This window comes from Notamacropus eugenii, chromosome 2 (genome assembly GCF_028372415.1).
Source record: "Notamacropus eugenii isolate mMacEug1 chromosome 2, mMacEug1.pri_v2, whole genome shotgun sequence".
Taxonomy (NCBI): Eukaryota; Metazoa; Chordata; class Mammalia; order Diprotodontia; family Macropodidae; genus Notamacropus; species Notamacropus eugenii.
Window position 1 is genome coordinate 397673055 of NC_092873.1, and position 25988 is coordinate 397699042.

A 25988-nucleotide genomic window follows, 5' to 3' on the forward strand; every position below is an offset into this window, starting at 1 on the left:
TAGCCCAGGGTCTCCCCAAAGCAGGTAGTGGAAAAGTACTCAATGTAAAGTATGAATCAAATATGAGGCAACTAGTTCTATTTAAAAAAAAAATAAAAACGCAAAGACAATGTACATTGACACTCTTAAAATAGTTTTATAACTATTGTTATGTTCTCCATAAACTTCAAAATACAAATTAGTTTTCATGACTATTAAACAGATATTTTATATTTTGACACTGCTAAACACTATCCAAATAATGCCCTCCAGCTCCGGTTCTTCTGACAATGCCTAAGAGTGGTTGATTTCTTCCCTGTTGTGAGGGAGTCATCTTCTCCAAAGGCAAAACTCCTTTGTCAACAATTAGCTCTAAGCAAATGACCCGGAACTCAAGGTTGTTTCCAAGGCTGAACACATGTACCTTACCCTCATTATTTGGTCACCTACACACACACACACACACACACACACGCGCGCGCCAGAGGCCCAAAGGCCAGGTTCAAGAATTCCTAAACGTAGGTTAACTATCATGGTTAACTACCATGTGCTTGCATTTTGCCATTTTTCTCAGGGATAGCCTCAAATAGTCCTGATATGATCCATAGACAAAAAGAAAAGAAAGGCAAAGGATGGTCACCCTTTTTTTAGATCCACTGAGTCGTCTGCTAATAAAAGGATTTTATTCATCATCCTGAAGTGTCAGAGTCCCTTGGCACTGGACTGTTTCCCAGGTAGTACCACAGCCCAGCCTCAGCACTGCATGGAGTGAATTCCAATCTGTCCTCTTCTGTATATCAAATGCAATAATAGTCCCTTGAAAATCCAGTGTCTAAAAGCTGTAGCAAGATTTGGGCCTCCTATTTTGTACTGTTATTTTTCATTTACTGTACAATTTCTAGTTCACCTGGGTCAAAGATTTAAGTGAAGTAAGGTTTCAGTTTTAGTTTGTTCTCTGCAGTCTTCTCAGATGAGTCTTTTAGGTTTTCCAGAATGGATCTCTAGAACTGGGATGACAGTATATACTAAAGGATAAGTAAGAAAGAGAATGGTGTTAGGGTAAGGATTGCTGCTTGAGGTCAACAAAGGCACGTTTCCTAGGCCTTTGTAATGGTAGAATCATCTTTTAACTTAATTTTTAAACCTGTTGTTCCCTTATCTCTACTCAGAAGGAGAAAGTGGATGTTCTTTTTGATGAGGACTTCTTTCTGTTCCTGAAAGAATGGTTCTAAGTCACCTGAAAGTAGGTAGGAATGACACTCAGGCCGATTAGTCCTCTCCTTTACCTGCAATTATATGCTGACCAAGAACACCATCCATTTTTCTCCTTTGCAGTGAAAGTTTAAACTTGTGTGGTTTACTCTGAAAAAATTTCCAAAACTTCATCATCCCATGTCTCTAGGAACCATGGTATCATATATTAAAGTATGATGGTACTAGAGAAAATATCTTTCATATCAGTGTCTAGTCAGTAGTAATATTTAGCAGTAAAACATTCCTAATTATTGAGCAAATATTGATTATAATTAACCCTTTAACTAATCAACGAAATTTCATTTAATGTCTAAGGCTTTTTAGCATCTTTACATAACCAGGATTTAGGATGAAGTAGAAAAGGAACAGAAATGTCTACAGTTACAGATTCAAGCAAATATTCTTACCTTGAAACAATCAGGCTAGGATCTATAGTTTCTGATGTACTACCACAGTTAAGCAAAATTTGTGCTTACAGGAAATCAGTTCAAAATGTCTCAAGTTAGATTATAAGATTTAAGTGCAGACTTCTTCAGCTCTCCATATCACTAGGAACTTTCCCATGCTGGATGGGTCTGGGGGAGGCTTCTCACTTCCTGAGACTCTAGCAGAAAGGGTAAATTACAGAGAGCATAGAGCAGCGAAAATATAGGTCCTGCTTAAGCACGGGCCTGGCACTTCTTTGGTGTTTGCATTTCTTTGCCTGATCCTAGATGACAAACATTATTAATCCTGAGATGGATTTGTCCAGGCTTGGAGGTAACCTTGTGACGTCCTGCAAACATCGGATAGAGCTGAATGGCAGCAGTGGAAGTCTCTACTTCCTAGACAGTGATGACTAGAGTCCTAGAACCTGAAGAGCTCAAGTCCTGGAACTCAAACAATGTCTATTCAGCAGTCCTGCAAACTGCTTTATGTTCTGATAACATTGAAATCTCAACCAGCTGGCAAAGTATAATAGTAATTATTGCTGTTGTTTACTTAGCTATCTCTGCACATTTGTGTTTTGTGTTTAACATTTCTATTGTGTGTAGGCAATAAATACCTGTCCCATTCATGGAAAAAAAAATGTAAACATAAACAGAAGCAACTTTTTCGATCCTAAATTGACCACTGGAATTTAAGTACAGAAAGAAATGTCAAAAATCAAAGGGATTTTCACAGAATCATATCTCAATAGAGACGAGAGATACCATTGGAGGGATTACAATTAGTTTCAAAATATATGTAGAGATTCAACTCATAAAGCATTTACTAAGAGCCTTCTTTGTGGACAGCGTTGGTCTAGGTATTGAAAGTATAAAAACAATGAAAAAGCTTGCCTCTGCCCCCAAGGAGCTTACAATCTTGGGTAAGGAAATAACCAACAATTCTCATGACCTCCTCTGTAATGGAATGTATAATTTTTTAAATTACACATTCTTTCTGACCCTAGCACAAAGAAAGACATTTGCGTCAGACGTTTATAGCTAAGGTACAGATACATGACTTTGTAGGAATTTATTAACATTCGTAACATTCTGAGCATCATCATGGTAAAAGTCCTAGCCAAGTGAAACAGTTGAAAACTTACAAGAATTTTGACTGTTTCTGAACAAATATAAAAATAGTTAAGTATTATCCTAAAGTTTTACCAAAACTTCATAAAAGGGGGCAGCTAGATGGTATATTGGATAGAGCACCAGCCTTGGAGTCAGGAAGACCTGAGTTCAAGACTGGTTTTATTAGCTGTGTGACCTTGGGCAAGTCACAATCCCAAATGCCTTACCACCACCCTTCCCACACACCACCCCCAAAATAAAGCTAAGTACTATCTGTGCTAGTATATGATTTGGACAAGTTTAAGTGAGAAAAACTTTTTCCAGCCAAAAAAGTTTCGAGTACTCTAATTAAACTATTTAAAAGGAAAGTCTTTTTGTATTTATTCAGTCAAATTTAATCTTGTAATAGTAAACCATTCTTTCAACCTATAAAGATCATTTTGTATCATTTTGTATACAGCCATCTCTGTAATTAATTATCCCTCTAAACGTATGTCATCTGGAAATTGGATGAACATGTCCTTAGTGTATTTATCCAATACACTGAAGTAGATGTTGAATGGCACAGGGCCAAGACCCACAGCATGCCACTAAAGACTTCCCTGTAAGTTGATATGAGACAACTAACTAATATTTGTTGAATATAGTTGTGGTAGAGGCACTACCATCATTGAGCTCTTATTTCAGCCTCTTAGAATAGCTACTGTAGTTCAAAGACTAGTGGGCTGAAAGTCAGCAGAAAAATAGGTTCATATCCTGCCTCTGGTACGTATTAGTTGTGTGATTTTGGGCAAGTCCAAACCTCTATGAGCTTTATTTTCCACATCTGTACATTGGTGACACTAATAATACTTCATAGCATAGTTGTGAGACTCAAATGAAGTCATTGTGCATTGCAAACCATAAATCACTTTAAGAATGACAGCTGTTATATTCACCAGGATATCATCTAGGACTTCATGAAATACTTTGCAACAAATTACTAGTACTTGTGCAACAAAGTAGCTGCACAAGCACAGGATGGGAGAGGATTATTTGTGGGGTTAGACTGTGCAAAGAAAAAGATCAAATAGAGGAAAAAGGTTTTTATTTTATTACAAGTTTGATATGAGGCAGTCCTGTGATGTCATTCTGATAATTTGAGTGCAGTCTTAACTATTCAAAAACGTATAGTCTCCAGATAGTGGAAGTAATAAATCAATTGAGTTTTGCTATGATCAGACTCTTCAACATTCATTCAATAAATAGTTCCTTTCCTTTCTTTGATCCCCCTCTTTTCACCAGTGTAGCTTTAAAACATCTTTTTATTTTCTTTTGCTTTCCCTGCTAGGCTCATTCTGAGCTTTAGCAGGTCCAGCAATAAAGAGACCGGACCAAGCATTTGTATTCATCCTCTCTTGCACTTTCTTCCATCTTCTGCATGTTTGCATTCACATGGGTCTTTTGTTTTATCTGCCAAGAAACTTAATGTTTCACTATTTAAAATTATGCTTCAGAAATACAAATCCTATTCTCAGGAAATTGCTTTGTAAGTAGCTATTCCTTTCCAAAATCTACCTTTCTCTTTTGAAGCCCTTGCTTTCAGTCAGTAGCAGTGATGAAAATACCACCTAATCCCCAATACTTTGTTTTGTTGTTATTATCCAGTTTGTTTTGTCCAGGAATCCTTAATCTTTAGTAATGCTTTCCAAAAAGCAACTTTGAAAGACTTTTGAACTCTGATCAAAACAATCACAAACCATGAGTCCAAAAGAATTAAGATGAAATAAGAAACTCACCTCCTGAGAGAATTGATGAATGCAGAATGCAGAAAGAAATATATATTTTTGGACATCTCTAATGTAAAAATTTTCTTTCCTTTACTATGTACATATGTATTGAAGGATTTGTTTTATAGGGTTATTGTTGTGAGGTTTTAAAAAAATTTGTTCCATGGGGAAGTTGTGGGAGAGACAAATTCTTTTTAAATCATCAAGTGGGGGAGGGGAACAAATCCTGCTGTTGATATTAACTAGCTATAATCCTGGACAAGTCACTTAATTTTCCTCAGCCTTAGTTTTCTCATCTGTAAAACTGAGATAATAATAACACCTGACTTAGAGGGCTGAAAGAAATTATAAAGTACTTTGCAAACTTCAAAAAGCTATATAAATGCTAGCAATTTTTTTAAAGAAAGGTTTCCATATTGTCTCTTTTTCTTCTGGCCCTGAATGGAATATGTCTCCTGTGATAAGCTCTGTATATTCCGTCAGCCCCACAGTTTTGTCTATGAAAGACAAGAGAATGAGGTTGTATGCATGCTTTATTTCTCTAAAGCTCGCCACAGGCATGCCGGAGCTGTAGTTGGAACTGTGTTCCCTTTGGAGTTAGGCTGCACACATTATAAAGACAGAAACAAACAGACAAATAAAAATGCAAAGCTGGGTGGGAATGGCCATGTCATAGTCCAATTAGGTACTGCCACGTTGGGGTTGTTTCACTGAAGTCAAGAGGAGTCTCAGGGTACACCAAATAAGGAAGAGCATCAGGATGGTGGAAAGTTCTCAGAGTTCTATGGTGGTGAGTGGATCCAGGATGTAAATGGATTTGTTGAGGCAACCCCTACAGCCAAAGCTGGCTGTAGAGTTTGGGCCTTAAAGCACTGTCAGGGTAAACAAGTTTTAAAGGGGCAGAGCCCTACTCTTCCTCAAAGAGTGGGAAGGAGAGTTCTAGTAGCGTTTGCTTGTTTGATTAGGAGTCTGCCCCATTTTCAAAAGTCTTATCCCACATTTCTTGGAGGACACCAGCTGGCTTTCTTGCAGAGGGTCCAACTCTCTACTTTTGGGGAAGTCTCATGTCTCTTAGTTCACATTTTTCACATTTTTCTGCAGACCAAGCTCCTTAGACAAGTCTATATTCCTCCTGGGCATCCTTTAACATTTACTTTTATTTTTAAAAAATTCCCCCTCCCCTGTTAAAGAACACTTCTTTCTAACTGAAAATCTGGAGAATTCAGAGGTAATTGTTAAGCCCAGGGTTGGGGAACCTTCAAGCTTCTAGTTCCTTGGATATGGCCTTTGGACTGAGTCCAGATTTTATAGAGGAAATCCTTTTATTAAGGGGATTTGTTCTGTGAAGTTTGGATTCAGTCAAAGGGCCACACTTGAGGACCTAGAGGGCTACATATGGCCTTGAGGCTGCAAGTTCCCCACCCCTGAAGCCCCTTTACATTCTCTTCTAAAAAGATAAACTTTTAGTTGAAGCAATGATGGCAAATATTTTGACTGTGGAAGAAATTCAAATATCACACATTTTGTACAAGCACTGAACATTCTTCTGCTTCTCCATATATCCCGAAACTGAGATCTTCAGTTCTTTGTTTTTCTGGAGAAATGCTGTGATAAACTGCTTTGGGGACTTCAACTTTTCTTAACTGCTTTGATGGACATACTTAGTTTCCTTCCTTTCTCATACTAATTGTTCCACTTATTTATCAACTTGTTTCACTTTCTTCCTTGATCCTTTTTCCTTACACAAGACTGTTCACTGACACATATTTTTGTCCTACTTTCTGTCTCCAAGAGAGGTCTCCACTTTCTTTCTCTTCATCTACTGAAGTTTCTCCCTTCTGTCAACATACAAGTCATGATTACCTTGTCAAAGAATTCTTTCCTTATTCCCCCCAGCTCAAAGTTATTTCTCTGTCCTCCAATTTGTAAAAAAAAAACATTCTAGGCAGAAGAAGAGTGCTTAAGTCTGTCATTAACTTCTTACTCTTCAGGGCTACTCAGGTTGTATGTCTCTATATTTTAGGACTAGTACAACAAAGTATTTTAGCCAAATGAATTAGCTGTAGTCTACTCATTTATTCGGTCATATAACCAGGAAAATCCTGGAAGAATTATATGTGTGGTTGTTCCATTTTGACTAAAATGATTGTCACTTTGCATATCTTCAACCTTACGTAGATACTAAACATACTTTTATTTTCAAAAATGTCTAAAAGTTCTTAAAATTAACAAATTCATCATGTTTATAAAAATACCTCTAAATATTTCAAAATCCACAGGAATATCTGGTGCCACTCAAAAATGCTATTTTCTGCATTGTATACAAATCAGTGATGATCAGAATCTGGCTACCGCTGAAGCACATTCAAAAACAAAAGTAGGCAAGGTTAGCATCACTAAATTGAGCTTAGAAGTGCTTGAGAGGGTTCTTACCTCATCAAAAATGACAAAATTCTTTGAACTGTCTTTGAATTCTCTTTTTTTGTATTCATGGTTCCTTTGAACTCTATCCTAAACTTGCATTCTGAAAAGTACCTATATACCTACTCAAAGGTCAGTCACTCCACCCAGCAAGTATTTATTAAGTATGTATTATGCTCCAGGCACTTTACAAGGTTCTTGGTATACAAAGACAAAACTGAAACTGTTCCTGATCTCAAGAAGCTTCGTATTTTTCTAATAAGGAAACGCACACACTAACACACACACACACACATTAATGAAACATACAAAATAGATAAAAGTAACTTACAAATACTGTAAGATCCTCCTCTCTTTGATACAGACTGCTGCTCCTAATGCTTCCCTTCTGTCCACCCACTACATTCTTTTTTGAGGGCATGCTTATCAGTAAGCTCTAGGAGAAAATAAAGCCTCATTGAGTTAGATCTCTTCAGTTCTCATCTGGTGAAACTTTATTCATCCAAATCATTTATTCCTGTTTTTACAGTCCCACAAAAAGGCCACATACATACTTTCATTACACTCAAACAGTGGCAGTCCATATTGCCTCTCTTATTGATACTCTGTGGGCTGTCTTCTGCAAAAGTTGAAATGAATATACATTCTGACATGGTATAGTAGGTAAAGCATTGGACTTTGAGTCAGGAATACATGAGTTTGAATCCTGCCTCAGATACTTCCAAGATGTGGACAAGTCACTGTTAATCTTCTTCAATCTGCATTTCCTCACCTGTAACATGATGCTGATAATAGCACTTACTTCACTGAGTTTTTGTGAATTTCAAATGAAATTAAATGAGATAACATATGGAAAAGGTGATTAACACACTTTAAAGTGCTGTATTACTAACTCCATATTATATTGGTAATGATAATATTATTTTTTGCTCACCTTCACCATCTGAGAAAAGATGTTACCCTGTCATCTCCTGAGGCTCCTAATTCTTTTTCCGTCATCTTTCAATATTGGAAATTGTAGAACACAGCCTTAGATCTATTTATCCAGCCCTTATCTTTCCTCCAAATTACAGCCATGTACTACTGCTTGTAGTGTGGTATAGTGGAAAAGACTACTAGAGTGAATGTCAAAGGAATTCTTCATATTAATTCCCAAAGGGAAAAAAAAAATTCAAGACCAGATAGATTTACAAGTGAATTCTACCAAACACCTAAACAATTCCATTACTACATAAATTATTTGCAAAAACACATAAAGGAGTTCTGCCAAATTACTCCTATGACATAAATTTGGTCTAGATACTTAAATGAAGGAGAGTCAAAACAGAGAAAGAAAACTAGCATAGACCAATTTCTCTAATGAATATTGATGTTAAAAATGTAAATAAAATCCTAGCAAGAAAACTAACCAGATTTATATAGAATGCAGGGTTGGCTCAATCTTAGGGAAATTATGTGCATAACTGACTGTTTAATAATAAAAGCAGCAACAACAAAAGAAATGAAACAACAAAAATAAAAATCATATTATACAATTGTTTCAACAGATGCAGCAAAAGCTCTTGAAAAAGTTCAATAGCCATTCCAGTTAAAACACTGGAAATCACTGGAATAAATGAAACTTTCCTCAAATACTTATATAAGTAGCATCCATATAACACCAAAAGCAAGGATTATCTACAATATGGATAAACTAGAGCCTTTCCAATAAGATTAGGAAGGAAGAAAGGGTATCCATTGTGACCATTGCTATTCCATATTGTACTAGAAATACTAACTATAGCAATGTGACAAGAAAAAGAAATGAAAGGAACAAATACAGGTAATAAGAAAATAAAACTATCACTTTTTACAGATGACATAATAGTTTACTTAGAAAACTCTAAAATCTAATCAAAACTATTAACAACTTCACCAAAGTTACAATATATAAAATAACCTACACAAATCATGAGCATTTCTGTATATTGCCAATGAACTCAACAGGAAAAGATAGAGAAATGTCATTTAAAATAACTGCAGACAGTATAAGATATTTGGTAGTCCACCTGCCAAGACATACACAGGAACTATATGAACACAATTACAAAGACTCTACAGAGAAATAAAGAAGGATCTAAATAGTTAGATAAATATTTATTTCTCATGGGTATGTTGGGCCAATATTTTAGAAATGATAACACTACGTATTTAATTTACATATTTATTATTATGCTAGTCAAACTACCAAAGAATTACTTTATGGAGCTAAAAAATAAAAACAAAATTAATCTGGAAGAACAAAGAACATTAAAGGAATCAGTGAAAAAAATCAGAAGAGAAGGGAACCAACAATATCAGATCTTAGACTATAGTACAAAGCTTTAATCATCAAAACTTGGCACTGAGTGAGAAAGAGAGTTTGATCAGTGGAACAGATTAGGTACATAATATTAAGAAGCAAATGAGCACATTAACTTAGTTCTTGGTAAACCTTAAATCTTAGCTGCTGGGGCAAGAACAGACTATTAAAAAAAGGTTGGGAAAACTCAAAAATAAAGCAGCAATCACTAACATCTAACACTGTATACCAAAATCAACTCAAAATGGATACATGACTTAGATATAAAGGATGACATAAACATATTAGTGGAGAATGGAATGAATAACCTGTCAGGTCTATGACAGAGGAAAAATTCATAACCCAACAAAAAAAATAGAGAGGTTCACAGGAGGTAAAGGATAATTTTGATCATATGAAATAAAAAGTTTTCTCACAAACCAATGCAGCAAAAGTTAGGAGAAAGGTAGGGAACTGGATGGGTGGAGGGAATTTTATCAAGTCTCTCTGAGAAAGGTCAATTTTCTAAAATATATAGAGAACTGAGTCAAATTTACAAGAGTAAAAATCATTCTCCAATTGATAAATGGTTAAATGATATGAATAGGCAGCTTTTAGAAGAAGAAATTCAGTCCCTCAGTAACCACATCAAAAAAGTGCTCTGAATCACTTTAATAACTTAATAATTAAAGAAATACAAATTAAAATAACTCTGAGGTACCAGTTCATGCCTCTTATATTGGCTAATATAACCAAAAAAGGGAAATGATAAATGCTGAAGTAGATTTGGGGGAAAAAATTTATATTAATGCATGAAGCTATGAACTGGTCCAATCATTATGAAGAAAAATTTGGAACTTTGCACAAAAGGCTATCAAATTGTGCATACTCTTTGACCCAGTAATTCTACTACTAGGTCTAATCCCTTAAGAGGAAAATGTCCTCTATGTACAAAAATATTTATAGTAGTTCTTTTAGTGGTGGCAAAGAATTGAAAGGGATGCCCATTAATTGGAGAATGGCTTAATAAGTTATGGTACATGAATATGATGGAATACTATTTGCAGTAAGAAATGATGAAGGGGATGGTTTCTGAAAACTTTGGGAAGAACTATATGAACTGATAGAAAGTGAAACAATCAGAACCAAGAGAAAAATTTATATGGTAACAGAAATATTGTAAAAATAATCAACTGTGAAAGACCATAACTCTGATCAACATAATGACCAATCACAATTCTAAAAGACTCCTGATGAAACATACCATGTACCTCCAGATATAAAACTGATGGAAAGTGCCAGTTGAAACATATCTTTTTCTTGTCCTTTTGTGTGTGTGTGTGTGTGGGGGGGGGGGTATATGGCTAATGCAGAAATTAGTTTTTCATAACTATACATATCTGTAATAAGCTTTTGTTTTCTTCTCAATGGATGAGAAGGTTAGAAATAATTTAGGAAAATACAATTTTAAAATGACCTTTTCTTTTTTTAAAAAAAGAAAGGTTTTATGAAAAGAGGGGTATTTGACCAGACCTTAGAGGGAAACCAGGGATTCTAATTAGTCAACCAAATCTATCAAAAAGCATATTTGAGCACCTACTACTTGCCAGGCACCATACTAAGTGTTAAGGACAGAGAGGAGAATTTAAAAATCCTTTCCCTCAATCAGTGTATATTGTAGAAGCTAATATGTGGTTGCATAAAACCAAAGAGTTATAGATTTATAACTAGAAGGGAAATCCTTATTTTTCAGATAACACATTGAGAGAGGTTAAGTGATTTTTTTGTTGTTTAGTTGTTTGTCAATCATGTCTAATTTTTTGTAACCCTATTTAGGGTTTTCTTGGCAGAGAAACTGGAGTGGTTTGCCATTTCCTTCTCTGGCTCATTTTACAAATGAGGAAACTGAGGTAAACAGGGATAAGTGGCTTGCCCAGAATCACACAGCTAGTAAGTATATGGGGCCAGATTTGAACTCTTGGATAAAATACAGGTTCCTCTGGCATTTAAAGCCCTTCACAATCTACCTCCATCCTGGCTCTCTAAGCTGAATTTTCGTGACTCCTCGTCATGAATTCTATGTTGTGGGGACAAAGTCATCCCAAATGACAAAAAGAGAAACTGAGGCAGAACTCCAAATCAACTTTATTAAAGGGACCTAGCTCCCTCTAATGATGTGGACCCCAGACCTTCCTCATCATCTGAGATGTCCCCTTCTTCCAGGGCCTTATTTTTATAGGGCTAGATACAAGATTTAATACTTGAACATTCTAGAGAGGCTACACAAAGTACAGAATCCCATTGGTTGATCATTTTGCTTTGTGGGCCAAAAATTACACATCAGATAGAAATGGTATATCAGCAGGAGGTCACAGGTTGGCTAAAGCAGGGAATATCTCCATTGACTAGTTGATCATAAAATGGTTGGGGCCCTCCTCATGTTAAGCAAGGTGAGATGGTACAAATCATACATACTTTCCGAAAACAGACTGGAGGGACTTTCCATACCATGCCACCCATGTTTGGTCTGGTCATGGAATTTGAGCAAAACAGGATGGAGATATCTGTTAGCATTCTCACAGTTACAAAAGTAAGCGTCAGAACTGGTAAACAAGTAGTGAACGTTACATTAAAGTTTGAGACCTATTATATGGGCACTTTGAAAAGAACCTATTTTAACTAGATGTTCCTATGTGATTTATATAAAATGCGGATTAATATATTTTTTCTTATACCTATTGTTCGATGGCAGACTAAATATATATTACTAGATGAGTACAGTAAAGTAATTGCTAATAATCATTACCTCTTATGCAATCATACTGAACTAGTACTGATAAGAGTTTTGAGTAGGGGTCCAAAATGAATCATCTCTCACGATGTTGTTTTTTTTTTCCCTGACTGGCCTATCTGATTTGTCTTAAATGTTATATTCTACCTCCCACTTCTATGCTTTTGCAAAGGCAATCATGCCTCATCCTTACCCCTGCCTTTCAGAATCTCTTCCTCTCTTCAAAATTCAACTCAAGGCCAGCCAGTCCTTCCAGACTTTCCTGACTGTTCCAGTGGCTAGTGCAGCCCAATTTATTTTATATCTATTCTCTCTCTCTCTCTCTCTCTCTCTCTCTCTCTCTCTCTCTCTCTCTCTCTCTCTCTCTCTCTCTCTCTCTCTCTCTCTTCCTATATATATATATATAAATAAAATCTTATATTTGATTATTTGCATATATGCTCTATTTTCCACAATGGATTGTAAACTCCTTGAAGACAATCTACTTTTGTTTTCTTTTTTTTTGTTTCTCTAAAGCTTTGCCTAGTGTCTGGTACAAAGCAGATGCTTAATAAATTCTTAAGGAATTGAAATACTGAACTGGGTTGTAAGTGCATGGAAGAACAATGCTTTGAAATCTCCTCAGTATTTTTCCATGAATGATTTCAATCAAGGGGGGAAAATTGCTACAATGCCCAGGTGCCTAATAGGTATCATTATTACAGGAGTTTCTAAATCATAGAAAAAGATGCCAATAAACTGCATGCAACCTGAGACTCACTTAACCTCAATTGCCTCATCCTGGGTCATCTCCAGTCATCCTAATGAATGGTCACTGGATTCAGATGGCTCTGAAGGAGAAGCAAGGCTGGTGACCTGCACAGCCCTCTCCCACTCAAAGCAAAGTCAAGTGCAAGTCATGTTACCATTTCTCTGATGGCATGGTCTTCTTTGGCAACGAAGGATAAACACACACACATTCTTTCCTTTGGTACATAAGGGAAGTTTTAAGAACCTTTCTATTTACTTTTCATTATAATTGGCTCCTGGAATTGAAAGCCTCTAACTTGTTCTTCTGGACTCCTGTGATTTCACATTCAAATGATGTACATTTGCCTTCTAGTGTATCCGCTCGAATAAAATATAAAAGCTATTGTTTTAAAAGCTCCCTGATGAGAATTTAGAGCAGGAAGGTGATCACATCTTTAGAGAAGCTAAAAACCTGGTATAGTGCAGATGCCTCCCAACACAACCTTATTATTTGGATTTTTATTTTCTCTTGCAAACTGCTCTTCTTGTTCAACATCTCCACTTGGATTTCAAGCAGACACCTCCCACTGAGCAAATACCAAGACTGAACTTCTTGGTCTTTGTTGGATAGGTAAGTAGATTCCTGATATTCCTTTTCAATTCTGAATTGTTTTTTCTTGTTACAGCTCAATATTATGACATTTTCTCTTGGGGGCTGTTTGATTATTCTATATGTTTAGTCATATTCTAGTTTAGATTAAAGGAGAATCTATTCTGTAGGCTTTAAGAGATGAAGGAGTGCAATCTCAGGATTAAATTGGTCCAAAGTTGAGCCACTGGTGTGGCTTCCCAGTCACCTGAGGCATAAAAAGCCCAGCTGATGGGTAATTGATCTTCTTTAGATTTGGCAGAATTCCTGCTGTCATGAGAGTCAAAATCTTCCTCTGACTGTGGTGAGTGTAGAGGCAAAAGGGAGCAACATCTACCTGTATGCCTTTTAAAAACTATCATCTTTAAGTAAATTAACTTTTATTGAATTTTTTTGTGGTTCAGGAGTTTTCCATTATATTCCAGGACCAAGAATAAACTGCTGAACTGACCTGAAGCAGGCCTGGCCCAGAATAGACTGTATCACATAATATTTTTTTATCACAAGTATTTAACATAAATACATATACATTTTTTTTTTTGCCTGGACCTGTGATTTTACCACTATTGAAAGCTTCCTGTGAAGGAAATCTCTACCATCAATGTATAGCTACAAATCTTAGAGAATTTTCTGGGACACTGAGAGATTAAGCAACTCAGAGTAACACAGACTGTGTGTGTCAGAGGCAAGGTCTGAACCCATTCATCTCTTGCTAAATCCATCTCTCTACCAGCTATGCTACAGGAGCTATAAACAGATATGACACAGACCTACTCTTAACTTGATTGGGAGTAAACTGCATATGTACAAATACATATACCAGGAAAAATGTGATTAAGAACATAGAAAAGATTTAGGGAAGGTCTTTTCTTTCTAAATAAATTTTTTTCCATACAGCAAGAAGGATGCAGGACAATTCAGTTCAGGTTAGATAATGTGAATGTGCAGTAGACCTAGTCTAAATCTTTTTATGATAGGTCATTTGGCTACTCATGATTAGGCACACAGATCAATGGTAGAATCTCTTTAGGGTCTGAGTTATAGCTTGTGTCTGGTATCTGAGCCACACTACTGCTACTTGCTTTTAACTCAGTAGGTGCCAGGGACTCCCTACCTGAGAACACCAAACCCCTTACTACCCTCTCCTTACCACTTGCACAAGTCACTTTCTCAGTCCATTCTGTATCTATGACTCAGAACTAGGTAGTGGACAACAAAGCTGTTAGTTGGCACTTGTCCCCACTGAGGTACCCCAGTATGGATCTGGGACCTCCTCTTGTTCAGCCTCTCCCTGGGTGCTGGAATACTCCTGGCCTAACTATTCCTCAGTTTCTGAAGACCTCTCTAGGTCTGTCTTCCTCTGTTTATCTGAGCTCAGCAAATCAGTCACTGTGACTTTGTTTCTGGAATTCCCCATTAGGATTCAGTATAATGCATTTTCTAGGTCTGTCTGGGGAAGTTTTGTAGCAGGAGAGTTTGGGTGTGGTATTCCCTATAACTCTACTATTTTGGCTCCTGAGTGGACTTAAACTTGAAGTAGTTTGTATATAGTATTTGTCTCCACCAAGTTCACTTCTGAATTCAGTATAAACAATGAACAAATTGGCTCCCTATTGTCTGGGTCAAGACATCACTCCGCCAACTGACTTTGAGCAAATTTCTGTCTCCCAGAAATCTGGTGCCTCACCATACTGATCTTTTGAAGTTCAAAAAGTCAAAGCCATTTCCAATATGCTTTCATCTAAAAGCAAAAAGAACAGATGAAATATACATAGGAATTATAGCTGGAATGCTATCTCTTGCTGCCTCTCAGGAGAGTTGATGTCCTTCACTTTAATGCATATTCCTGCAAATATGAGGAAGCTGGATAAGTATCACATTTTTAGCAATGTCCAGGCTATGCATCCAAAAGCATGTTACCATTCTCTTCCAATATGAATCAACATTAAGCCCTCAGTAAGTCACCAACTTTGTTTCATGAAATCAGCTTTCAAGAAGACTATAACTTAATTGCATCCCAAGGCAGTTGGTGCTCTATCCATCATGATGAACATCCAATCCACCCTTGGGTTCTATATGGAACAGTAGAAGCAGCCAGCTCTATTACATCACAAGCCAGGAATCAAGGTAACATGAAACCTTAGATTTGTCAAATCTAATTAAGTCTTGAGCTAAAGCCTACAAAGACCAGTCCCCCAACCAGATGTGTGTGACAAATAAATCTCTAACAATACACAGAAATGATTCCATATCAATTCCAACACAACAAACAGATGGTAACAGAAAAGCAATCCCAGGAGTATATGGATTTTCAAATTCTAGTTAGTACAAATGGGAATCTTCAGGTTGGAGGGAATAACTTTTTTGTTTTTTTTTTAATTTCAGAAGGTTTTATTGATACCTTTTTTGTCATGTCCATTATGAACTATCTCCCTACCACGAAGCTCTCCTTGTAACAAAATCAGTCAATACAGTGAACTTATCCAATTATGTATCTATATAGTCTTCAGCTTCCCTCCAGAGCAAAGGAAATTGTGCTTCATTCTCTGTTTCAAAGGAATTAACTTTAAAATGAGAAGTGATAGACACTTCCTCGTTTGATAAGAAATTCTAATGAGCAGTTTAACTGAGAAAGAAGGAAGGAGGGAAGCATTTATTAAGTGCCTAATATGCACCAGGCATTGTGAACTCAAGGCTTTTTGACTCCAGACTCATTGCTCTATCCACTGTACCACTAAGCTAGGAGGAGGTGTTGGTTAGTGATTTATATTGATCCATGGAATTGGGTTAGAAAATGTTGTAGCTAAGAATCAGTGGCAATTTAGGTGTGTTTATAACACTACTGATCTGCCCTCTCCATCCACCCAATTACAGTTCTACAGGCTGAATGAATGTGTCCTTCTAAGAAATGAGTCATAGAATGTTAGGAATAGAAGTTGTCCTGAGCCCACTGGGATATGAGATGGTTACTTCCCACTTTTGGTGATTCATGTGGGTACAAATAATACCTCCAGAAGAAACCTATTTGGGCAAGAAATTGCTGCCCATCCTTGGGAACTAAAGAACTGGCAGATGCGTTAGTATTAGTGATCTTTGAAAAATCTTAGAAAACAGGAGAGGTATCGCAGGATTGGGGAGAAAAGCAAATGTTGCTGCAACTTTCAAAAAAGGGAAAGGGATGGAGACTAAAAACTGTAGGTCAAGGAGCTTGAAATCGAAGCAGTGATCTTAAAGAGATAGTCTGGCTTCATCAAGAATGGGCCAGATGAAACTTCTTTCCTTTTTGAGGAGGTTACTAGTCTTGGTGGCAGACAAGAAATATGCTGTAGGTATGCTTTGCCTTGTGGAAAAGTTAGAAGGGTTTGGACTAGAGGGTACTATACTTCTGACTTTAAATACTATCTCATGTGCACAGCTAGAAAGTCATAAATGGTTCTATGTAAATTCCACAGTTAAGAACACTGTACATATACTCATACATACATACAGGGCTCAATACAAATACTTACATTTGGGTTTAAAAAATCAATGCCACAAATGCCAAGTAGAAGGAGACATGATTAGAACAGATGTTCTAGTTTATTTGAAAAGGATTTGTGAGTTTTAATGTGCTCTCCAGCAACACGCAAGGTGTTGTGGAATCCAAAAAGCTATTTCAGTCTTCTTGGATTGTATTAGAGGGCTTTGTGGTGCAATGGATAGTGGGCTGGACCTGGAGTCAGGAATACCTGAGTTCAGCCTCAGACACTAGCTGTGTGATCCTGGACAAGTCCCTCAATATCTATTTGCCTCAGTTTCTTCCACTGTGAAATGTAGATAATATAAAGCATCTACCTTGCAGGGTTGTTAAAGTATCGAATGAGATAATATTTTTAAAAGTGCTTAGCAGAATTCTTGGCACATAGTAGTTGCTATATAAATCCTTATTCCTTTCTCTTCCCCATTAAAAAAAAGGCTTTGATAGAAGGAGTAGGGATATGAAAGTCCCACTTTACTTGGTCCTGATCAGACCACATCTGAATATTGTGTTTTGTTTTGGATGCCTATAACATGATTAAGAATCTATTGCATACCTGACAAATGGTTGCCCTGTGTTTGATAAACTCCAATTAGGGTTGCTTCTTTCAGAAGGGTACAAAAAAACTATCGCTATACAGAGGGCAACCAGGTGAATGAGGGAGGGAAGGTCATATCCCATGAAACAAGGAATAGGTTTGCTCTGCCTGACTCCAGAGGGAACAACTATGACTTTTAAAGCCCTTTGTAACTTGACTCCTTTCTATCTTTCCAGTCTTCTTCCACCTTACTCTCCTACTTATGCCCTGTGATCCAATGACACTGACTTGTTTGCTGCTTATCACATAAAACACTGTTATATCTTGAATCTGAACATTTTTACTGGCTATCCCCCATGTCTGGAACTCTCCTCTCTGCCCCTTTACCTCCTGGATTCCCTGGCTTTTGTCAAGTCTCAGATAAAATGTCATCTTCTGCAAGAAACTTTTCACAATTCTCCTTAATCTTATTGCCTTCCCTTAGAGATTATCTCTATTACATATATATGATATTTATATACATAAACACATTCACACATATATGCATGTATATACACAGACATGTCTATATCTTATTTGTACATTTTTATTTTTTGCATTTTGTCTCCTCTGTTGTACTATGAGTTCCTTGAGAGGGACAAATATTTCTTCCCTTTCTTTGTATCCCCCGTACATAGCACAGTGCCTAAGTAAGTGCCTAGTAAGCACTTAAACATTTGTTGACTTGGGATGGAAGCTGCAAAGAGGTGAATTTGGGCTTGATGTTAAAAAAAAATAAAGGAGCTTGCTAAGAATTAGAGCTATCCAAAAGAGAAATGTGCTGCCTTGGGGCATAGTGATTTTCCTAAAGCATAGATATGACAGTGTCTCTCTGTCTGTCTCTTTCTCTGTCTCTGTCTCTCTCACATACATGTATAGATACACATGTACACACACACATATACATACACACACATATTAAATATACTCTAGTGGTTCTCTATCACTTCTAAGATAAAATATAAACTCCTTCAGCCCCTTCCTTTCTTTCTACTTTTCTTATACATTATTCCCCTCCATAGGGGAATCTAACCATAATGGCCTGATGGCTATTCCTCACACATACTATGCACACCCCATCTCTGTCTCCATGTTTTTACATCGAATGTCTCCTATGCCTAAAATGCTTCCCTTCCTCATCTACATCTTTTAGGATCTTTGACTTGCTTAAGATTCACCTTAAATGATACCTCCTGAAGGAGGTATTTCCCAGCCTCCAATTATCAATGCCTTTCTCTTTAAGTTTATCTTGTACCTACTTTGTGTATATCTTCTATATACCTAACATACTGTCTTCTCCATTAGAAAGTAATGGAGAAAGTAAGGACAATGAAGATTTTTGCTTGGTATCCCCAGTGTCTACCCAGCATAGTGCCTGGTTGAGCTATGTAACACTTAACAAACTTCAACACTTAATAAATGTTGGTTTATTGATTGATTAGTTGATAGGCTTTGAGCAAACAACAAATGTGCACTTATTAGAAATGTTGTAGAAAGGTTTCTAATTCAGATATGGGTTGGATTAGATAATTTTTGAAGTCCCTTCAAACTAGAAGAGTCCAGACAGGTGAGGGGAGTTGCCTAATGTCATAGGAATCTGAACCCAAAAGTCTACATGCATTTTCTGTAATTATTTATAAATTGCGTTCTCAATCCTTCTGTAATTAGTTTCCCCAACACAAATAGATTTTTGGCACCTCTCTTCATTCTACCTTTGTTCCCAATGTGGCTTATATCTTCTCATTCCTCCTAAATTAATAACATTACAGTAATATCTAATAATTACCCAACATTTTGAGGTTCATGGAACACTTGGCATTTGTTTTCTCCTTTCACCTTCGCAACATGCTTAGGAGGTAAGTATTGTTTTTATTTCAATTTCAATTTTTAATATTTCAATTTCAATATTTATTTCAATTCAAATAAGAATATGAGACTCAGAGGTTAAGTGACACCTAGAATTACATATGAAATTAGTGTCAGTGGCAGGATTTCAATTCAGATCTTTCTCTTTCCAAGTCTTGTGCTTTCACTATGCTCCACTATAGGTTGGTAGGTGATTAAGTTGGTGAACTAGGATTTATTAAGTTCCTACTCTGGGCCAGACATTATGCTAAGCAATGAGGACACAAAGAAAGGCCAAAATAAATACAAAACAATAGTCCTTGTTCTCAAGGATCCCACAGTCTAATGGGGGACACATGCAAACTTCTAGGTACAAAGTCGGTATACCCAGGATAAATTGTGGATAGTCTCCGAGGGAAGGCATGAATATCAAGGAGGACTGGGTAAGGAGTCCAAAGAACTCTCACTTTTCTGTCAATAAATCAGCAAATTAACAATCATTTATTAGTACTATGTTAAACCCTGGGGATATAAAGAGATCAAAACAAATCAAAACCACACATTCTCTAGCCTCAACACCTTGAACCATATTTAAGAATACAACTGATCAGATGTTAAGTAGGTGTAGGATTTGCCTCCCTCCTTCTCCATACACACATTTATTATCATGTATGCCTGCATGAAGCAGGTTAAGTTAATGCTAATACACTCTACTTCTATTGTTTCATTTTCTTCTCTTTGTGAGAGTAATAAGAGCACCCCACTAAGTCACCAAAAATGGTATTCAAGTATGGCCTCACGCACATACTGTTTGAGTGACACCTGCCAAGTCACTTTAACCACTTAGGGCTCCATACAACAAATAGTGGAAGTGGCAGAAGAGTTGGTAGTTCTGCTTTTGGAAGAAGTTCCTCACTGGAAATAATGAAATGCCCAGGTCCAGTTTTTAAAAATCCTCAGTCCTTAGCTGAGGGCCTTGTATGTAAGCTTAACGTATGCTTTGCATTAAAAGTGCAGAGCAGTGTTGCCAACCCACAACGTACCCCAGCGATATGTGGAACTAGATGTCATGGGATTTGGCATATCACCTAAGAGGGGGATACTCATGGGAACATACTGGAGAACTGTTTCTGAGAGTCAGGATAACTGGCTCATGCGTGGACATTCTGTGTTGGGTCAGCCTCCAGAGTTTGGTCTAAGAAAGACAAACACAGTAAGGTTGTATGTGTGCTTTCATTTTTCTCATGCATTTGGAGCTTCAGTCAGAACTGAGCTCTCTTTGGGTTTAGGTGAGGGGCCCTATAAAGGCATGAAGCAAGGAAGTGCCCCTGACTCAGAATGTCTGTACAATCTTAATCTAGTCTTGTGACTGCTCACACAGCAGGAGGAATTTGGGTTAATGCATAGAGTGTTCCAGAGAGTTGTTGGTATGTCAGTCCAGAGTGACTCAAATCATTCTCTCCACTTGGCCAGTCCAAGTTTTTGGTCGTCTTCAGGTGATGAGGGGTTCAAGCAGGTCTCAGAGTTGCCAGGAAAAGGCCAGGCTGTGCTCAGTTAGGTTGTGTCAAAAAGACACTCCCCGTTGATTCCTGATACAGTGCCAATGATGGGCAATGGGGGGAGGAGAAAGGCTGTTCCCAATCACAGGTAGACAAGGATGGTCAGAAAGTGAAGCAAACTAGTTTTATGGGGGTAGATCCTCACAATAAGAAGGGGTAGTCAGAGAAGAAGGACACAGGGCAATTAGCTGGGGTGTAGGAAGGAATTAGATATTCCCAAATACATGAAGCAGGCTGGGTTTTTAGCTGGGTCAAATGGGGCCAGGCACTGGGAATATGAAGCGTGGAAGATGGACCAGGGATCAGTCTTATGGACTGGTGCTGAGTCATGTTTCGGGGAGGGGTTGCAGTAAATGTCTGAAGGGGAAGGACTTTGACCTGTTATTGATAGTCTTGCTCTGTGGTAGACTTCTTTTTTAAATTCTACTTGTTTTAAAAAATAAGATTGATTATGTAGAAGTTGGGGAGGGGAGGGAGCTTTCAGGGTTTCTTTTTCTCTGTCCCCTCTCCTCTAACACTGTACAAGCCGCAGCAACACTAATGCATTTACTACAGAAAATTAAAAGGGAGAGATGAAGGAACCATTGTATTCATTAAGGGAAGAATGTGACAGTATATGATTTCATTTCTGAACAGGGTTTTTTCTTCTGCCATGCTGAAAATTATTTGGAAAGATTTTCACAGTAAATTATGAAATTGCTGCATCTGAAGAGAATGGAAAGAGACAAATGAAGAAGGAGAAGAACTGAAATGAAATTGTCTTTTCGGTATTTTCACTGTAATATCCTCAGCTGCTGTCTACAGCACAGTATCAGCCTTCTCTGGCCCCATCAATTTGCTTGTGGTCCTTGAAGATGGAAGAAACTTTCTCTCACCCACCAATACTTTCAATATGTTCTAGAAGATAAACACCTGGTATTGACTTTGTATATATTCTGTATATACATATTTATGTACATATTATATGTAATATGCACATATTGATTTTCATATTGATAGAAGAACTCCCTGTTTCAGTTCAGTCTTTGTATCCCCAGTGCCTAGTACAGTGCCTGGGATATAGTATGACTCAATAAATGTCTGTTGATTCATTTCAAAATACCCATCCCAGAAGGGGAAAACTGTTTTAAGTGATTAGAGTCACTGATACTAAACCATGGAAGTTGCAGTTTCACACTACAAGGATAGTTCAGAAAAAAGAGAGAAAGACAAAGGCAGGTGAATTACAGTGCTCTTTCACAATAACGAAAAGCAGAACTGTGTAGTGGATGAAATCACTCCTGACATGTAGTCCTAGGTTCAGATCCTGCCTCTGACATGATGGGGAGAATAGGGGAATGACTGGAGAATCGAGGGGGAAGGGGATTTAGATGTCATTGATGGTCCTTCTGGGACAAGGTGGCTCAAGGCATTTGAGCTTTCCATGAGTTGTGTGATCCTGGGAAAGTCACTAAGCAGTCTTAGACAATTAACTGTCTTTGGGTATAAATTGCAAATGAGTTTGTGATCTATATCTCAGTGAAGGGAGTTTTTATACCGGAAGTTCTCTGTGCTAATGAAGTCCCTGATCTAGACCCATCATTTCCCAAGGCAAATGTAATCATAATACACGTTGAAGTCAGCCTAGGAGGAAACTACTGCTCCTCACCCCTCCACCCCCAGTCCTGGACTGAGTCAGGACCTCAGATTGAGTAGGATGATCTTCTGCCATCAGATGAATGACTATTTTCAACATCTGAGACAGATACTGATCTGTTCTTTCTCCAGAGATTTTCAGGAATGGAATTTCCATAACCTCCTTTGGTAATCCTTGGAAGGGCTGAGTGCTCAGTTGAGTTCCAGATGCATTCTCACCTAGTCATCTTTATTTCTTCCTGATATCCCTACTTTCCTGAGTTATTGAGGTGATGGTGGGGTAGGGTCGGATGGAAAGGGAGTCTTTTCCCTCAAAGTCAGTCATCAGTCTGGCTTTGTTTCTTTATAGTCGTGCTCTTTTCTTTTAGCTATTTTCATTGGAAAACAACAGATTAAATTAATTTCCCAAATCCCTTTCACTGCTGGTAGTCTGCAGTTTTCTTCCCTTTGTTGTCTCTAGCCCTGTCTACCCCTGAGATAAGGTGACCAGGCATGCATAGGTAATAACTAATTCTGCGTTCTGTATGGGGCCAATTGCAATGTGAGCAGAAAGTAGATATTTATTCGAATGTCAATGAGATTACTGTTGTTGCTTTTTGTCATTTTCTCGCAATATATTCTAAGAAGCTTTCCACAGAGCAATTCTTGACTGAGATGTGTCATATTTTGATTAAATTTTACTATTAAATGAAATCCTTACTTTTTTTTTTTTACTTTGGGAAGAGAGAGGCAGCCTGAAATAGTGGTCAGAGCGATGTTCTAGAGGTTAGGGAACCTTGAGTTCATGTCCTGCTACTGACACATACTGGCTCTGTGAACCTCTCACAGAGAGGTTAATCAATTAACCTCTCTGTGCTCTCATAAGTACAGAGAAGGTGCTAACTTGCACTAATAAAAGTTCATCATCCTCTTTCAATTAAATCCCAGATTCATTCACTATCTTCACTCCTTCATTTATATTTTGGAAGCTCATGGAGAAATTAAAAGGGGTTACAGATATTGAAAATAACATATACTAAAATCCTGGATAAAAGAAATCCATAATAAAAAAAAGAAAGGAGCTAGAGAGTGGGGGTAGGTGTTCTAATGAGAAGCAGATTTTGTTCTTCAACTAGTGTTGTTCACTCATTTCAGCTGACTCTTCATGACCCCATTTGGGATTTTCTTAGCAAAGATACTACAGGAGTTTACCATTTCCTTTTCCAGCTCATTTTGCAGAAGAGGAAATTGAGGTAAACAGGGTTAAGTGACTTACCTAGGGTCACGTAGCTAGTTAGTGTCTGAGGCCAGATTTGAACTTAGGAAGATGAGTCTTCCCAACTCCATGCTCTGTATCCTATCCACTGAACTATGTAGCTGCAAATGTCAATGTGATTAGCTTCTCAAATAAGTACATTGAGTCATTCAGGTACTAAATCAATGTATTTTCCTTGTCTGTATCTACCCACTCCAAAAGATTATGTTCAACTTGTCCACACAGTAAGTGCAGAATGAGTTGACCCCCAGCATTTAAATGTGACTGGCTTCCCTTTAACTGGACAATTAACTGATTTGTTTTGAAGAGAGTTCTGCCTCTTTCCTTTTCTTGTTATCTCAGCAACCGGGAATATTGGGAGCTCATTCCCTTGTCCTAGGAACTGCCTAGGACAGTAAGACAAGTAAGGCAAGCAGACTAGTAAGTAAGGACAAGCAGAAATAGTAGAAAGGAGAGAATTAAAGATCTTAGAAATATAATTCAAAGCAATAGAGTTTGTCTCCATAAGCATATTCATTCCATTGGCCAAAGGTCAGCCCTATCTCCATTAGCTTCAAGGGACCATAGAAAAGTCATTTTGCTTCCTGAAACACTGTCCTGGCAAATACTCATTTGTGTGCTCTTCCTATACCTAGTGATATAATAGAGTCTGAGTCATTTCGTGTCCAGTGTTTGCAGACCACTTACTCTGCCCAGTATCTAAATAGAAGTATATAGAGAAAATTGATGCAGCCCTCAAGGAATTTGTAGGAGTTTGTAAGAGTTGTCCAGGGTATAGCCATTGGTTGCTTACTGGTAAAAGCATTGATCTGTTTGCATTCCATTCTCTTTCTGCCTGAAACAGCTGAGCTACGAGGACATGGGGTAAATATCCATGAAAGTGAATCACTTTCCTGAGGAGAAGGAAGTATGTATTCCATTTAGCCAAAGGTTTCAGCTTTGTATTTGGAGTCAGATTTCTTTTCCACAAAGAATTATAAGGAATTCCTTTTTTAAAAGTTAATCTGCATTCTGTGACTGCACATTGTCTGTGAAATACACAGACATGCAGGAAAATCCAGCCAGGCAGCCAGAGTCCCGACAAGGAAGTCTTACTTGATCTTCCCCTTTTCAGCATAGTTCTATAGCAATATTATAAAGGACAGTTTAAAGCCTGGAATTTTAACCCTAAGACATAATAAATGTGCAGTCCTCTCTACACTGATTTGTTCACAGATAACAAACATTGGAGAAAAGCGAATGGGGTGGAAATAAGGTACTGCTGTTACCATGGATTTTTATACTATCGTTTTGAACAAATTTTTAACTCTTTTATGTGACATTCAGGGCCTCTACCATTCCAGATTTATCTCATATCACTGTTTCATGTGCTTCATGCTTCAATTAAATTATACTGTAGGGGGGTGCAGCCAAGATGGCTCTTCCCCCACAGCCCATAAAATACCTGTAAAGAAAGACTCTCAACAAATTCTAGAGCAACAGAAGCCACAGAACAACAGAGTGGAGGAGATTTCCAGCCAGGGTGACCTGAAAGGCCAACAGGAAAGGTCTGTCTCACCAGACACAGAGCCAGGACCAGCTGCGCCAGGAGGAGGAACTGAGCAGGCCTCAGGGGCAGAATCCCCAGCAACAGTAGTGACAGTTTCCAGATCCCTTAACCCATAGGTATCAAAGATCAGTGAGAGTTTTTTCAGCTGGCCAAGAAAGGAGAGGGGCGGGACTGGGGAGGGCTTCCCATACCTGTGGCCTCAGGTGGTGGTGGCAGAAGTTCATCAGGTGGCAGCAGCTCCCACAGCAGCCCACATCCATTGTTGGATCGTAAAACCCCTCAGCCCCCAGGGCTGGCTTGGTGGAACTGGAGGCCAGGTGGCTGTGGAGAGGAAACTCTACTACTCACAGATTCTGGGCACAAAAGTTTCTCTGTTGCTCCCAGACCAGTGTAGACGTTTGTGCCACGTTGGAGGAACTAAGATCTTACAGATCCCCAGAGTATACCCTCCTCTTGACAAAGCAACCAAAAGTCAAGTAACTGGTTGGGAAAATGCCCAAAAAAGGGGGAAAAAATAAGACTACAGAAGGTTACTTTCTTGGTGAACAGATATATTCTCCCATCCTTTCTGATGAGGAAGAACAATGCTTACCCCATC

General features: G+C 37.8%; 2 long non-coding RNA genes across 2 annotated transcripts; one reads left to right on the forward strand and one right to left on the reverse strand.

Annotated features, from left to right (window-relative positions):
- Nucleotides 1–156: 156 nt before the first annotated feature.
- On the reverse strand, nucleotides 157–25756 carry LOC140522433 (uncharacterized). The gene is made up of 2 exons (XR_011973336.1): nucleotides 25582–25756; nucleotides 157–1004 (listed from the first exon to the last, which is right to left on the reverse strand). It is a non-coding gene; the product is annotated as an uncharacterized lncRNA (long non-coding RNA).
- On the forward strand, nucleotides 12917–25471 carry LOC140522431 (uncharacterized). The gene is made up of 2 exons (XR_011973334.1): nucleotides 12917–13435; nucleotides 21588–25471. It is a non-coding gene; the product is annotated as an uncharacterized lncRNA (long non-coding RNA).
- Nucleotides 25757–25988: the final 232 nt, after the last annotated feature.